Source organism: Schistocerca nitens, chromosome 9 (assembly GCF_023898315.1).
Source record: "Schistocerca nitens isolate TAMUIC-IGC-003100 chromosome 9, iqSchNite1.1, whole genome shotgun sequence".
Taxonomy (NCBI): Eukaryota; Metazoa; Arthropoda; class Insecta; order Orthoptera; family Acrididae; genus Schistocerca; species Schistocerca nitens.
In genome coordinates, this window is record NC_064622.1 from 354228557 (window position 1) to 354243606 (window position 15050).

The window sequence follows — 15050 nt, forward strand, 5'->3', positions numbered from 1 at the left end:
ATGGCTGTTTGGTTTGGTTCGTATTCTAGTGTTTAATTCTGTTCAAGTCAGTATAAAAAGAGGCTCAGTTGCTCAGACAATAATATGAAATCCAATTTGCAAAATAAGTAACGGCAAAGTAATAAGTGCTTGCTTTTTTCTCTAAATTTCTTTGATGACGTTATGTTGAGGTCACTGCAAGTCATTGTTCACGTAACTAAGTTCAATACTAACATACAGTTTAATTACAAAAATGATTACGCGATTGCCTTCTCAAAATTTAATGCCAAACATAACGTAAGAGTGACTTCTCAGTTTTCTTTATCATTACATACTCACTTAAAATTAGTGACAACAAACGTGACAACCTTCAGATGCCACGTCAGTGTTTAATAATACATGTTTTTCTTTCCCATCATCTTTTACAGGATTTTGGATGTAAATTGGCCTAGTGTGCTGTCGACCGTTAATTATTTCCTTTTCGTTCATTAGTGCAACTTTTGCATTCCTGATCAGTAGTACCCCGTTTCTGTCCAGTGTTGTTCGTGAGTAAATGCACAAAGTAACTTTCATTTTCCAAATTATAGCCCTGTTTAATTACTTTTTATTTTTAGAAGGGTCGGTTATACACTTTACTCCTACTTATCCGTATCACTTCTTCGGGAAAGATAGTCTTATCCAATTTGAAAAAACCCATTAAGCATACACGCGATCCACGGTCATATTTTATATTGCAAGCAGGTTAGGCCGATTAGTAAGAGGGAGGTTACAGACTGTAATCTTGATGACGAATATGCCTGCACTCTCGTTCCCATGCCGTCGAACAATGGACCACTGCCACATCCGGATACCCCACCAGTCTGGATATTGTACGATTCGAGCAGCAGACCAAATGGAGATCCACAAGTAGACCCCCTTCAAACTCTGTTAGGTGCTGATAACGCTGTCTCATACGAGTATGCGGCGTCTGCGTGTGCTTCAAAGGTATCACTCAACATCTGACGCTGTTTATGTCGGTTATATCCAGTAGCAAGTTTGGTGACAACAATAAACACGAACAACACTAACGCAGTCTGATAGCCGTCCTAGCTGCCACACAGAACTGTTAACAATAACCATTTATATGCCTGCAATGGTATGTACATTACATTGTCGTCCGACCATGTCTTCAGGTGGTTCACTTTTTTCCACTATTTTGTCAGGCAGTGTATATTTCCTTGTAGCGGGACTTTGAATTTCGCCGCGCTACACTCGCTCCCTCAGATAAAAAAATATCCCGTCGCAGCGGTATGAGCGCTCGACGGCAGAGAAAATACTAAAATTGTAACTCTTTTTTTGTTTTCTATCCGTTTCTTGATTGTCTCTTGATAGCCGAAGCTTAAGGCAGACGTGATCTGATGAAGACGTAAAAAAACTTATTAGCTAGTCTTGATCTGATTTTAATGTGTAGACATATTGTGGCAGTTGTTAAGAAATTCGGAGGATGGAAGTAGCAAAGTAAATTAAATTGCATACAGTATCAAGATGATTTTAATTGGTATAAATTAGTGATTCCTGGACGATTGCAAGATTTCGGAGCAGACTTTTCACGCAGAAATGAAGGAGATATTTGAAGACCTGGACGTCGCACGAAAGAAGACAAGTTAACCTGGTAAAGGATGAACTCTTTATCTACGCCACATCCCCCTGTCAGTTACATTTTGTTATTCTCTCCTTCTTTTCAATAATTTTTGTAGTGGAAATTGGTTTAACTTTTGCTCAAAAACGCCACAAGGACCACCCCAACAATAGCTTTTCCGAATCACGAAGTCCGATAGCTTTTCTGTAATACGAAGTCCGATCTGCACTTCTTCCTTCCTTTCCCTTTTTTCACGGTCATTAACGATTTTAAAAAACCCATTTTCACTTACGATTTCTTCCCACATTTTCAATCTTTTTCTTTTCTTCTCTCTTTTCTTTTTTTTACTAACCACTACATCCTTGTGCTTTGTGTGAAGAATTTGCACAGAAAGTTTGGCCGAATTGTTTTCGTTCTACCCTGCGTAAATCCTTAAGTACGGTCCATTATAGCGTGGATACCACTGTTTTTCCATACTTTCTATGTAGTATTTGTGAGAAATAGATGAAGGGCCTCCTCACAGTCAATAGTCCGTTAAGTCAGGTTCTACAGTTCGCTGCCTTCTTTTCTCCATGATCTATCTGATTAGTCTGGTGATCATTCCAAAGCCTATCTTTCCGAAACTACTTTTCGTCTGCTAAAGTCAAGTTCATATACTCAAAAAGGTTAATCAACCGTAATTTTGATTATTTCGTGCTTATTTATTCATATAAAGTAATATTGCTTATGCTGCAATCACTGTTTGATTATCAAGCTCTTGTACCAACCGTGTTTGCAGACTAAATTACTAGAGTTCATCTACACATCTTATAGCAGACAACTTTTGATTATAAACGTACAAACACCTTTCAGCTCCTTTGCGCCATCATCAGTAGGTACTTTCACTCAGTCCTTATTTCCTAAGTATTACGCTCCGTAGAACCTTCTTTACATATTTAGTACGATAGAGTTGAGTATCTCATAGCGCTAAACTGCAAGGTCATTACCGCCCTTTCAGACGAGTGTAATTAAAATATATTAGTGCAACAACAAATTCTAAAACCAAACTATAGCGACAAACACAGCACGCTGCTGCTGATGCTGATTAAGGGTTTGAGGAGGGCAAACATATAAGATGATCAGTCTCTTATTCAGCCCCAAGACCGAATCTGCGTACTCCACCAGTCCACGTATAGAGTTCATCCTATCTGCAACTGCGAGGAAGTTTTCTAAAGGTTTGCGTAATGTGTATCCCAGGCGGAACGTGGGTACCAGGCAGGTATTCACTTAGCGGGCTGAAGGAAACGCCTAAAACCTGCTTCCAGGCTGGCTGGCTGCCCGGCCCTCGTCGTTAATCCGCAAGGACGATTCGATCCGCGACAACCTCGGCTCCCGAGTTCCGGAAGCCGTCCCTGCACAATAATAATAATTAAAATGCAGCATTGACGTACGGAGAGTCATAAAGGACAATTCATGAAATGTGTTTAATCTGACACTGTTATTTTGTAGTATCATTCCTCATGTGCCTACTCCTCTGATACAGGTCTCTGAAGAAATACATTCGCAGGCTACACCCTGGGAACATTTACAGGAACCAAGACACAGCAGCAACACAAACAGCGTGTTCTGTGAAGTTCAAAAGTTTAATCTATACGTATACTTCTCCAAAAAGAAAACAGGTACCTCGATTGTGTGTGTGTGTGTGTGTGTGTGTGTTTGTGCGTGTGTTTGTGTGTATTTTCACGAGAGAGGCGTATAAAGATACTGCAAAAATAACTATGGCAAGCTATGCCGTAATGTAACGGAACCTGCCATTATAGAAAAATAAGAACTGAATAATAGCACCTGCTAATGATGGGGCAAAGTTGCTGAAACATGTCAAGAGATTGAAGAAGAAGAAGATTGTATAACAGGGGGAACTGGATTCACATAATTACTTTTTCTGTTTGCTTTTCATTGTAAAGTTTCCCTTTTCCTTTATTAACAATCTGAAGCAATAAAAAATTTTAGTGCGGATGTTCATAAAAGATTTAACGGAGTTAACGTCAAAAAAGACTAAGGGTTGACTACCGACGCCATTGCATATAAAAAGCGTACAGGCACGGAGGACGCCGGCGGCGACTGTAATCACGTGAAGAGTTACGGCTATTCCCGAGAGCAGTAGCGTGTGGCGTGTAGGGGCAGCTTTAGCCTGGAACTGTGTGGCTGGCCCCCAGGGCATTACAGGCACGGCCCCTACCATATACACTCGCCCGCCTTACACGAGCGTAGGTTGGGCTGACTACGACGGCAGGCGGCTGTTTACAAAACATTAGCCGTTCCCAGAACAGGGGAAAAATCCCGGACACTGCGTGTTGGCCTCGACAATAACATTTTCTTTTCCGTTAACACTACCGCCTTTTTTCACGTCTCCGCAGATTTTCGTCCGCAAACAGAAACAGTTCACGGATCAACAAACAAGAATCGGATTATCTTGTTGACCTTAAAGTTTCAATATTTGCAGGGAAAAAACATGGATGGTCGCCTTGTTGATATTGGGATCTGCTGAATCCATCCCGCGGCTCTAGCTGGAATTATAAGCAAACCAAAAAAATATCACCTGTAACGAAATCGCTGAAAATGTATTATTCTTGCAGGGCGTGTTTGTGTTTTGTCTTTAAATTTTGTGCTTCTGTTAATTAATAGACTATCATCTTGAGTGGAATGTTTATTATTTATCTGCTACTTAGTTAGGGTTATTGCAGTTTATACCAGTGAGAGAAACTGTGACTGGTTTAAGAGAGTGCTGTTCGTATCATGAAGTCTATGAAGAGAGTAGAAAGAATCTGTGTTGTGGAAAACGGGAGATTAAACGAACTGGTTACGATCAGCAATTAGGAAAAAACTATTCCAGGCAGTTCTAAGAGCATTGTTCCAGATAGTTAAATTGAGAAAACGAATTTGCATCACATTCGTGTTGTAGTATTTGACCTCCTGCAGACGATCTTTAACAGCTAGCGGAAGAACTTAACAGGGAAAGTCTGACAGTGGAGCTGAAAATGTTTTATAGCAAGAGTGTGATAGTGGACAATTGCTATATCGAAAAGAGAACAGCAGAGATTAAAAGCAGAGTCACAGGAACTGTTGAGAAGGTTTTGTATTTATGGCAACTGAAATCCATTACAGCGTGAACAGTAAAAGAAATAAAGGCAAGAGTAAAAATGGGCCGGACCGCTTTTGGCAAACTAAACAGAGTTTTCAAGCCCTAGCTTCTGATGCATCAGAAATGCCAATATTGCAATTAGCGGTTATTATCAGTATTCACTTATGGGAAATGGGCACTGATTTTCAGTGTGACGATTGATGACCTTACTGATTAATTGTATCTAGTTTCTTACTACCTCCAACCAGTCGTCTGCCCACTGACACAAGCTCCTACTGTCTGAGAATCAGACAACGAGGCCAGGGGGGCCGGCACAGCGAATCACAGTGTTGCATCTTTTAGTGCAGCAGACCAAATGTATGTACTGCACATTTTAAAAAGATTTACTTTGTTTCAAAGCAATCTTATGTTTCTTTTGTAACTACAAAAAAATTGTGTTCTGTTTCTTTTTCACGTAACTGGCAATCACCGGGAGAATACATCTACATCTACATCTACATCTATACTCCGCGAGCCACCTTACGGTGTGTGGCGGAGGGTACTTATTGTACCACTATCTGATCCCCCCTTCCCTGTTCCACTCACGAATTGTGCGTGGGAAGAACGACTGCTTGTAAGTCTCCGTATTTGCTCTAATTTCTCGGATCTTTTCGTTGTGATCATTACGCGAGATATATGTGGGCGGCAGTAATATGTTGCCCATCTCTTCCCGGAATGTGCTCTCTCGTAATTTCGATAATAAACCTCTCCGTATTGCGTAACGCCTTTCTTGAAGTGTCCGCCACTGGAGCTTGTTCAGCATCTCCGTAACGCTCTCGCGCTGACTAAATGTCCCCATGACGAATCGCGCTGCTTTTCGCTGGATCATGTCTATCTCTTCTATTAATCCAACCTGGTAAGGGTCCCATACTGATGAGCAATACTCAAGAATCGGACGAACAAGCGTTTTGTAAGCTACTTCTTTCGTCGATGAGTCACATTTTCTTAGAATTCTTCCTATGAATCTCAACCTGGCGCCTGCTTTTCCCACTATTTGTTTTATGTGATCATTCCACTTCAGATCGCTCCGGATAGTAACTCCTAAGTATTTTACGGTCGTTACCGCTTCCAATGATTTACCACCTATGGCATAATCGTACTGGAATGGATTTCTGCCCCTATGTATGCGCATTATATTACATTTATCTACGTTTAGGGAAAGCTGCCAGCTGTCGCACCATTCATTAATCCTCTGCAGGTCTTCCTGGAGTACGTACGAGTCTTCTGATGTTGCTACTTTCTTGTAGACAACCGTGTCATCTGCAAATAGCCTCACGGAGCTACCGATGTTGTCAACTAAGTCATTTATGTATATTGTAAACAATAAAGGTCCTATCACGCTTCCTTGCGGTACTCCCGAAATTACCTCTACATCTGCAGATTTTGAACCGTTAAGAATGACATGTTGTGTTCTTTCTTCTAGGAAATCCTGAATCCAATCACAAACCTGGTCCAATATTCCGTAAGCTCGTATTTTTTTCACTAAACGTAAGTGCGGAACCGTATCAAATGCCTTCCTGAAGTCCAGGAATACGGCATCAATCTGCTCGCCAGTGTCTACGGCACTGTGAATTTCTTGGGCAAATAGGGCGAGCTGAGTTTCACATGATCTCTGTTTGCGGAATCCATGTTGGTTATGATGAAGGAGATTTGTATTATCTAAGAACGTCATAATACGAGAACATAAAACATGTTCCATTATTCTACAACAGATTGACGTAAGCGAAATAGGCCTATAATTATTCGCATCTGATTTATGACACTTCTTGAAAATGGGAACGACCTGCGCTTTCTTCCAGTCGCTAGGTACTTTACGTTCTTCCAGAGATCTACGATAAATTGCTGATAGAAAGGGGGCAAGTTCTTTAGCATAATCACTGTAGAATCTTAAGGGTATCTCGTCTGGTCCGGATGCTTTTCCGCTACTAAGTGATAGCAGTTGTTTTTCAATTCCGATATCGTTTATTTCAATATTTTCCATTTTGGCGTCCGTGCGACGGCTGAAGTCAGGGACCGTGTTACGATTTTCCGCAGTGAAACAGTTTCGGAACACTGAATTCAGTATTTCTGCCTTTCTTCGGTCGTCCTCTGTTTCGGTGCCATCGTGGTCAACGAGTGACTGAATAGGGGATTTAGATCCGCTTACCGATTTTACATATGACCAAAACTTTTTAGGGTTCTTGTTTAGATTGTTTGCCAATGTTTTATGTTCGAATTCGTTGAATGCTTTTCTCATTGCTCTCTTTACGCTCTTTTTCGCTTCGTTCAGCTTTTCCTTATCAGCTATGATTCGACTACTCTTAAACCTATGATGAAGCTTTCTTTGTTTCCGTAGTACCTTTCGTACATGATTGTTATACCACGGTGGATCTTTCCCCTCGCTTTGGACCTTAGTCGGTACGAACGTATCTAAGGCGTACTGGACGATGTTTCTGAATTTTTTCCATTTTTGTTCCACATCCTCTTCCTCAGAAATGAACGTTAGATGGTGGTCACTCAGATATTCTGCGATTTGTGCCCTATCACTCTTGTTAAGCAAATATATTTTCCTTCCTTTCTTGGCATTTCTTATTACACTTGTAGTCATTGATGCAACCACTGACTTATGGTCACTGATACCCTCTTCTACATTCACGGAGTAGAACTTCTGAAGATCGAGGTGTGTCGAGTGTAGTTGGCGCCTGACCTTCGAGAAATATATTTTTTCAGAGTTTTTGATAGATATGCTGAAGTTCTAGTTATGTGTGCAAAGTTTAAATAGCTCTGCAGAATTTCGCGAAGATAAGAATAGTACTCGCGAAAAGTTTAATCTTGCAAAAAAATGTGAATCTGAGAAAATAATTATGATCACAGTAATGAATAGCTCCCAAGAGTTCTACAGAAAACCTCAATGAAGTTTTCGCAAAGATAGTAGTTTATGAGATAACTGCAATAACGTGGGACCCATTTTCACTACGTAAAAAAAGAAACTCGTGCAACAGTTCTCGTCACAGTTCTAGATAGCGCCCCAAGAGTTCTTCCGAAAGTGGTCAGCTAAACCATTATTCGAAGTCTGGAAACTTCGTCCTCAGGTAACTGGACGGCCCGAGTCGCATCTGGTTACCCGTCCGCGCAAGATTACGTAGTGTTTCGCTGTCTAATTTATGATGGCCATTGAAACCAAAATTCACGTCAGCGTGATGTTGAGGTACTCCCGTGGCGAACAAGATCCCCAGATTCCTCACAGTATGAATGACCAGTTACAACAGTCGCTGGCCAATTTGCCTCCGGAGGTACAATCACTTTACGACAGTCTTCCCAACCGAGTTAATGCATGAATTCAGAACTTAGGACATGCAACGGCTGTGACTGAGCGGTTCTAGGCGCTTCAGTCCGGAACAGCGCGACTGCTACGGTCGCAGGTTCCAATCCTGCCTCGAGCATGGATGGGTGTGATGTCCTTAGGTTAGTTAGCTTTAAGTAGTTCTAAGTTCTAGGGAACTGATGACCTCAGATGTTAAGTCCCATAGTGCTCAGAGTCATTTGAACCATTTCAGATGCAACGTCATACTGACAAGTGCACTCATGCTGACAAATACACTCATGCTGCCAAGTCCTTTGTAAATTTGAGTGGATTTTGTAACTAATGAAATAACATTACATACCCTTTCATCCTGTGAAGTTTCATTCTGCTTCCTTCTCCTCTTCTGGGCGCTTAACGTTTTTGGTCACGTCGTGCACTAAGATGCCTATCAATCGGGGGTACAAAATCCGCCCTATTTATGAGAGGGAGCTGTATGTACTAGATATCTAACGACATACAAATATGCAGGACGCTTACGGGTAAACCTTACGCCGCAACATGAGTTTTAGAGTCTGTGCATGTTGGCGATTATAAGTCTGGTCTGAGCATCTGAATGTTCACTCCGTAGATAGCCCTACACTCCGGTATGCACATCAGTTTTCCGGATACTCGGCCCCCGGAACGCGATGTCGCTTGATGGCTCAGATTTCCTTTGGCAGCCAGTAACATTAAAAAAAACTTTTAACGCCCAGATTAATAAAGAGAATTTCCCTGCTTGTTCCCCTATTTCTATCACTCAGCAACAGATCCTTTTTTATACCCACCTTTATTTTAATTTATCATTTTACGTGGAACAGAAGAAGCGGATATAAGTAGACGCTTACTTCAATGTCCATGGGAACACGCGAGGAGCTACACGGTCATCGAAAGAGTCAGTATATCGTTTAAAAAATGAGGACTTTTAAAACTCACAAAAAAGTAAATAAGAGCTAATAAAACACGACAAAGTTTAGAGACAGTACACGAATAAATAACACGTTACAAAGAAAAGTTCTTAACTGCTGCGACGATCTCCAGTATAGTACAGAAGGAGTGTGCCACCAATAGGAAACATTTCAACATAGGTTCGAATACCCGACGTTAACACTCAATTTTTAACACTTTTTATTAGATCGCTGTATTGTCTGTTGTGTAGAAATTTTTCCATTGATTGTAAACTAACTTCTCGATGAGCTAGAGATTTGAAGCTTTCAATATAGCTCAGAACTGGATGACAGTGCAACATTGACTCGCTTTCTTGTAAGGTATATGGCAGCGGGTACTTTCTCAACCACTATCATTTCCTGATGAGCGAGAGCTTGAAACTTTCAGAAAAGCTCCGAACTGGTTGACAATACAATATTAACTCGCTGTCTGGTCTGTGGCCGAGGGTACTTTGTTTACCACTATTATTTTCTGATGGTTTAGAGGCTTAAAACGTTCAAAATAGCTCAGAATTCGATGACAATGCCGTATTAACAAGTTTTCGTGTCTGATGTGTGGCGGAGGGTACTTCGTGTACAAATGCTATTTCACCCTCTTCCTGTCGCACTTGCGAGTTTTTCGGGGTAAGAACGGTTACTGGTAAGGCCACGTACGAGCTCGATTCTCTCTAATTTTTACCAACGATGTCTTTTCGTCAGATAATCGTAGAAGTAAGCAGCTTGTTGGTTGACTCATGGGAAAAGAAAGTGCAATAATCCTGAAATTTACCACGTCTCTGTTGTAATCTTATCAAAATGTTTGAAATCGTTTGAAGACTAAAAAGCAGAAAGTAATTACTCAAATATAAAAGTTTTTAATGTAACACATTTTTAAAACAGATTAAAAAGTATAAGATAATTTCTACTAGCCCCATACAGATTCCTAAGCCGATATGGAGAGTCCTGAGAATTTATACTTGATAATTTTTAATAGCTATGAAAATATTTGTAGAATTTTCAACAAAAAACGTAGGGCGCATGTAACACATAACTGTAAGAATGTCAACAATGCATGCATCTATTATGTATTCCATGCGCCCCAGGTTTTTCGTCCTACAAGTTTTTTCATAGCTATTAAAAATCCACAAGCAAAAATTTTCAGGACTCCCTGTGTGGGCTTAGGAAACTGTATGGGTCTAAGAGCAATTATTTTATATTTTTAGTCGGTTTTAAAAACGTGTTATATTAAAAAAATTAAAAATAATTATTTCAGTTCCGCTGGAAGCCCACTGAAAATGAAACCTGCTGAATAGCGCCTCCCTCTCGTAGAATGCTTCAGGAAGCGGTAGCCAAGTGCAAATAGCTTTTCCAACAAGTTTTCCCGGAATAAATGCTCCACTTTTTTCGAATTACTCAATATTGCCAGCAAAATATCCTGTAACGGAGTATTTCTACAGGAATTCCGATACATCTGAACAACGCCAAAAACGAAGTTCGCGTTTTGATGGCTCAAATGGCTCTGAGCACTATGGGACATAACTTCTGAGGTCATCAGTCCCCTAGAACTTAGAACTACTTAAACCTAACTAACTTAAGGACATCACACACATCCACGTCCGAGGCTGGATTCGAACCTGCGACGGTAGCGGTCGCACGGTTCCAGACTGAAGTGCCTAGAGCCGCTCGGCCACCCCGGCCGGGCAATGCATGTGCATCCAGCACAGAAGAAGAAGGTCAATGGCCGGTTAGCCTTAACTATATGAAGGTGGTATTTGTTCTTTCGGACATGTTCGAAAGAACAGATACCACCTTCATATATTCTTTAAAACTGGCGGGTCTGCTTCTCATGACATCTCGTGGTCAGTTCCCATTACAGACGTTTCTCCGGATACTTTTGACCAAACAGTGTAGCTAGCGGATTTAGGAAAATCACCACAATATTGTGGTCGCTCGCTTAGCTGAGTGGTAACGTGCTTGCCTCCCATGCAATCTGGCCCGGGTTCGATTCTGGGCCGGGTTGGAGATTTTCTCTGCTCGTGGACTGGGTGTTGTGTTGTCCTCATCATCATTTCATTCTCATCACCGGCACGCAAGTCACCCAACGTGGCGTCGACTGAAATAAGACTTGCACTTGGCGGCCGAACTTCCCCGCATGGGGCCGCCCGGCCAAAGATGCCATACGCTCATTTGAACTTCCACCACAATATTGTCCGTCCCCGGTAGCTGAGCTGTGCCGGCACGGTAGCTCAGAGTGTTCGGTCAGAGGGTTATCTGCCCTCTGTAATAAAAAAACTGAGTCGACGGCTCAACACTGAACTTGAACGAGTGTCATGGGACATCGGCACCGAACAATGAAAAAATAGGAAGAAAAAGTAGTCAGTGCAACAGAATGTCAATCCTAAGGACCCGTGTTCGAATTCCGGCTGGGTCGGAGATTTTCTCCGCTCAGGGACTGGGTGTTGTGGTGTCATCATCATCATCATTTCATCTCTATCGACGCGCAAGTCGCCGAAGTGGCGTCAAATCGAAAGACTTGCAGCCGGCAAATGGTCTACTCGACGGGAGGCCCTAGTTACACGACATTTACATTATTTACAACAATATTGTAAAGTGCCTCAAAATGGAGCTATGTAGTAGTGAAATTTAGTAGCATGTAAATTCAACATCAATAAATGTTTACAGAGAAGTGCTACAATAAAAGAAAAAAGAGGAACAGTAATTTTAAAAAATATATTTATTTTTGCTACGCTAATTAATTATCGGCTTAGTATCTCCCATCAACACAGAAGGTACACGATTCTTTCGCTGACCTCCAGTGATAAACGTACTCACTGGAAACACGGTGCAGGAAGTGAAAGCCCTAAAAGGGCACTACGCCGAATAATAAGGGCGTTTTTTGACCTAGAGAACACCGTCTTTCACAGCAAGGTCGAGTAACTTTCTTCTCGCCCTCGCAGACAAGGCCTAGTCGTTGACCTTAGCGGTGAATTTAGAAGCCGCGCCGCTGCGTGGTCCGCATTAACATTGCAGCAGCAATTACGACCCGGGGCTCCATCACGCCAATCCTAGCGCTCACCTCCATCCACCTCCACCCCACCCCTGCTCATGCTTCTCCTCTTTCTCCTCGACCTCCGCAAAGGTGTGACCCTCAGGTGAGGACAGCGCGCGTCATCTAGCGGAACAGCTGTAGGCCGATGGGAGCAGTGTTACGTTGAGGTCACAAGAGTCACGGCGTACCTCCTAATATCGTGCCGGACGTGCTTTTGTCCGCCGTAGTGCAGCAACTCGACTTTGCATGGACTCAACAAGTCGCTGAAAATCCCCTGCAGAAATATCTACATCTACATCTACACGGTTACTCTGCAATTCACACTTAAGTGCCTGGCAGAGGGTTCATCAAACCATTTTCATACTACTTCTCTACCATTCCACTCTCGAATGGCGCGTGGGGAAAAGGAACACCTAAATCTTTCCGTTCGACCTCTGATTTCTTTTATTTTATTGTGACGATCATTTCTTCCTACGTAGGTGGGTGTCAACAAAATATTTTCGCATTCGGAAGAGAAAGTTGGTGACTGAAATTTCGCAAATAGATCTCGCAGCAAAGAAAACCGCCTTTGCTTCACTGACTGCCACCCCAACTCGCGTATCATATGAGTGACACTCTCACCTCTATTGCGCGATAACACGAAACGAGCTGCCCTTCTTTGCACTTTTTCGATGTCCTCCGTCAATCCTACTGGTAAGGATACCACACCGCGCAGTAATATTCCAGCAGAGGATGGACAAGTGTAATGTAGGCTGTCTCTTTAGTGGGTGTGTCGCATCTTGTAAGTGTTCTGCCAACAAAGCGCAGTCTTTGTTTCGCCTTCCCTACAGTATTATCTTTCTATGTGGTCTTTCCAATTTAAGTTGCTCGTAATTGTGATTCCTAGGTATTTAGTCGAATTGACAGCCCTTATAGTTGTGCGATTTATCGTATACCCAAAATTTATCGGATTTCTTTTAGTACCCACATGGATAACCTCGCACTTTTCTTGGTTTAGCACCAATTGCCACTTTTCGCACCATACAGAAATTCTCTCTAGATCATTTTGTAACTGGAGTTGATCGTCTGATGATTTTACTAGACGGTAAATTACAGCAACATCTGCAAACAATCTAAGGGGGCTTCTCATATCATCACCTGGATCATTTATATAAATCAGGAACAGCAGAGGGTCTATGACACTATCTTGCGGAACGCCAGATATCACGTCTGTTCAGCTCGATAATTTACCGTCTATCACTACGAACTATGACCCCTCTGAGATGAAATCTCGAATCCAGTTACACAACTGAGACGATTCTCCATATGCACGCAATTTGATTAATAGTCGCTTCTGAGGAACGGCAGCAAAAGCTTTCTGGAAATCTAGGAGTAGGGAATCGATCTGAGATCCCTTGTCGACAGCACTCATTACTTCATGGGAATAAAGAGCTATAGCTGTGTTGCACAAGAACGATATTTTCTGAATCCGTGTTTGTTATTTATCAATAAGTCATTTTCTTGAAGGTGATTCATAATGTTCGAGTACAGTATATGCTCTAAATTCCTACTGCAAATTGAGGTCAGTGATATGGGTCTGTAATTCAATAGGTTACTCCTATATCCTTTCTTGAATATTGATGTGACCTGTCCTACTTTCCAGTCTTAAGGAACAGACCTTTCGTCAAGTGAGTGGTTGTATATGATTGCTAAGAAAGGCGCTATTGTGTCTGCATACTCTGAAAGGAACCTGATTGGTATACCATCTCGACCGGAAGACTTGCCTTTCTTGGGTGATTTGAGTTGTTTCGTAACACCTCAGATATCACTCATGCTAATAGCTTTTCTGGTGTCGAATTCTGGAATATTTACTTCGTCTTCTTTCGTGAAGGAATTGCGGAAAACTGTATTTAGTAACTCCGCTTTAGTGGCACCATGTTGTTGTTGTTGTTGTGGTCTTCAGTCCTGAGACTAGTTTTATGCAGCTCTCCATGCTACTCTATCCTGTGCAAGCTTCTTCATCTCCCAGTACCTACTGCAGCCTACATCCTTCTGAATCTGCTTAGTGTACTCACCTCTTGGTCTCCCTCTACGATTTTTACCCTCCACGCTGCCCTCCAGTACTAAATTGGTGATCCCTTGATGCCTCAGAACATGTCCTACCAACCGATCCCTTCTTCTAGTCATGTTGTGCCACAAACTCCTCTTCCCCCCAATTCTATTTAATACCTCCTCATTAGTTATGTGATCTACCCATCTAATCTTCAGCATTCTTCTGTAGCACCACATTTCGAAAGCTTCTATTCTCTTCTGGTCTAAACTATTTATCGTCCACGTTTCACTTCCATACATGGCTACACTCCATACAAATACTTTCAGAAACGACTTTCTAACACTTAAATCAATACTCGATATTAACAAATTTCTCTTCTTCAGGAACGCTTTCCTTGCCATTGCCAGTCTACATTTTATATCCTCTCTACTTCGACCATCATCAGTTATTTTGCTCCCCAAACAGCAAAACTCCTTTACTACTTTAATTGTCACATTTCGTAATCTAATTCCCTCAGCATCACCCGACTTAATTCGACTACATTCCATTATCCTCGTTTTGCTTTTGTTGATGTTCATCTTATACCCACCTTTCAAGACACTGTCCATTCCGTTCAACTGCTCTTCCAAGTCCTTTGCTGTTTCTGACAGAATTACAATGTCTTCGGGGAACCTCAAAGTTTTTATTTCTTCTCCATGGATTTTAATACCTACTCCGAACTTTTCTTTTGTTTCCTTTACTGCTTGCTCAATATACAGATTGAATAGCATCGGGGACAGTATCATCGGTAATATTTCCATCACTATCGCGCAGTGACGGTATTGACTGTTTTTTGCCACTGGTGTACTTAACGTGCCATGCTGTCTCTACAGCCGTCCACAATTGCGAAATGTTTTGTACACTGGCTGACCTCTCGAATATGTCCCAGAAGTATTTCACTAGATTCATATCGGGCGTTCTGCGTGGC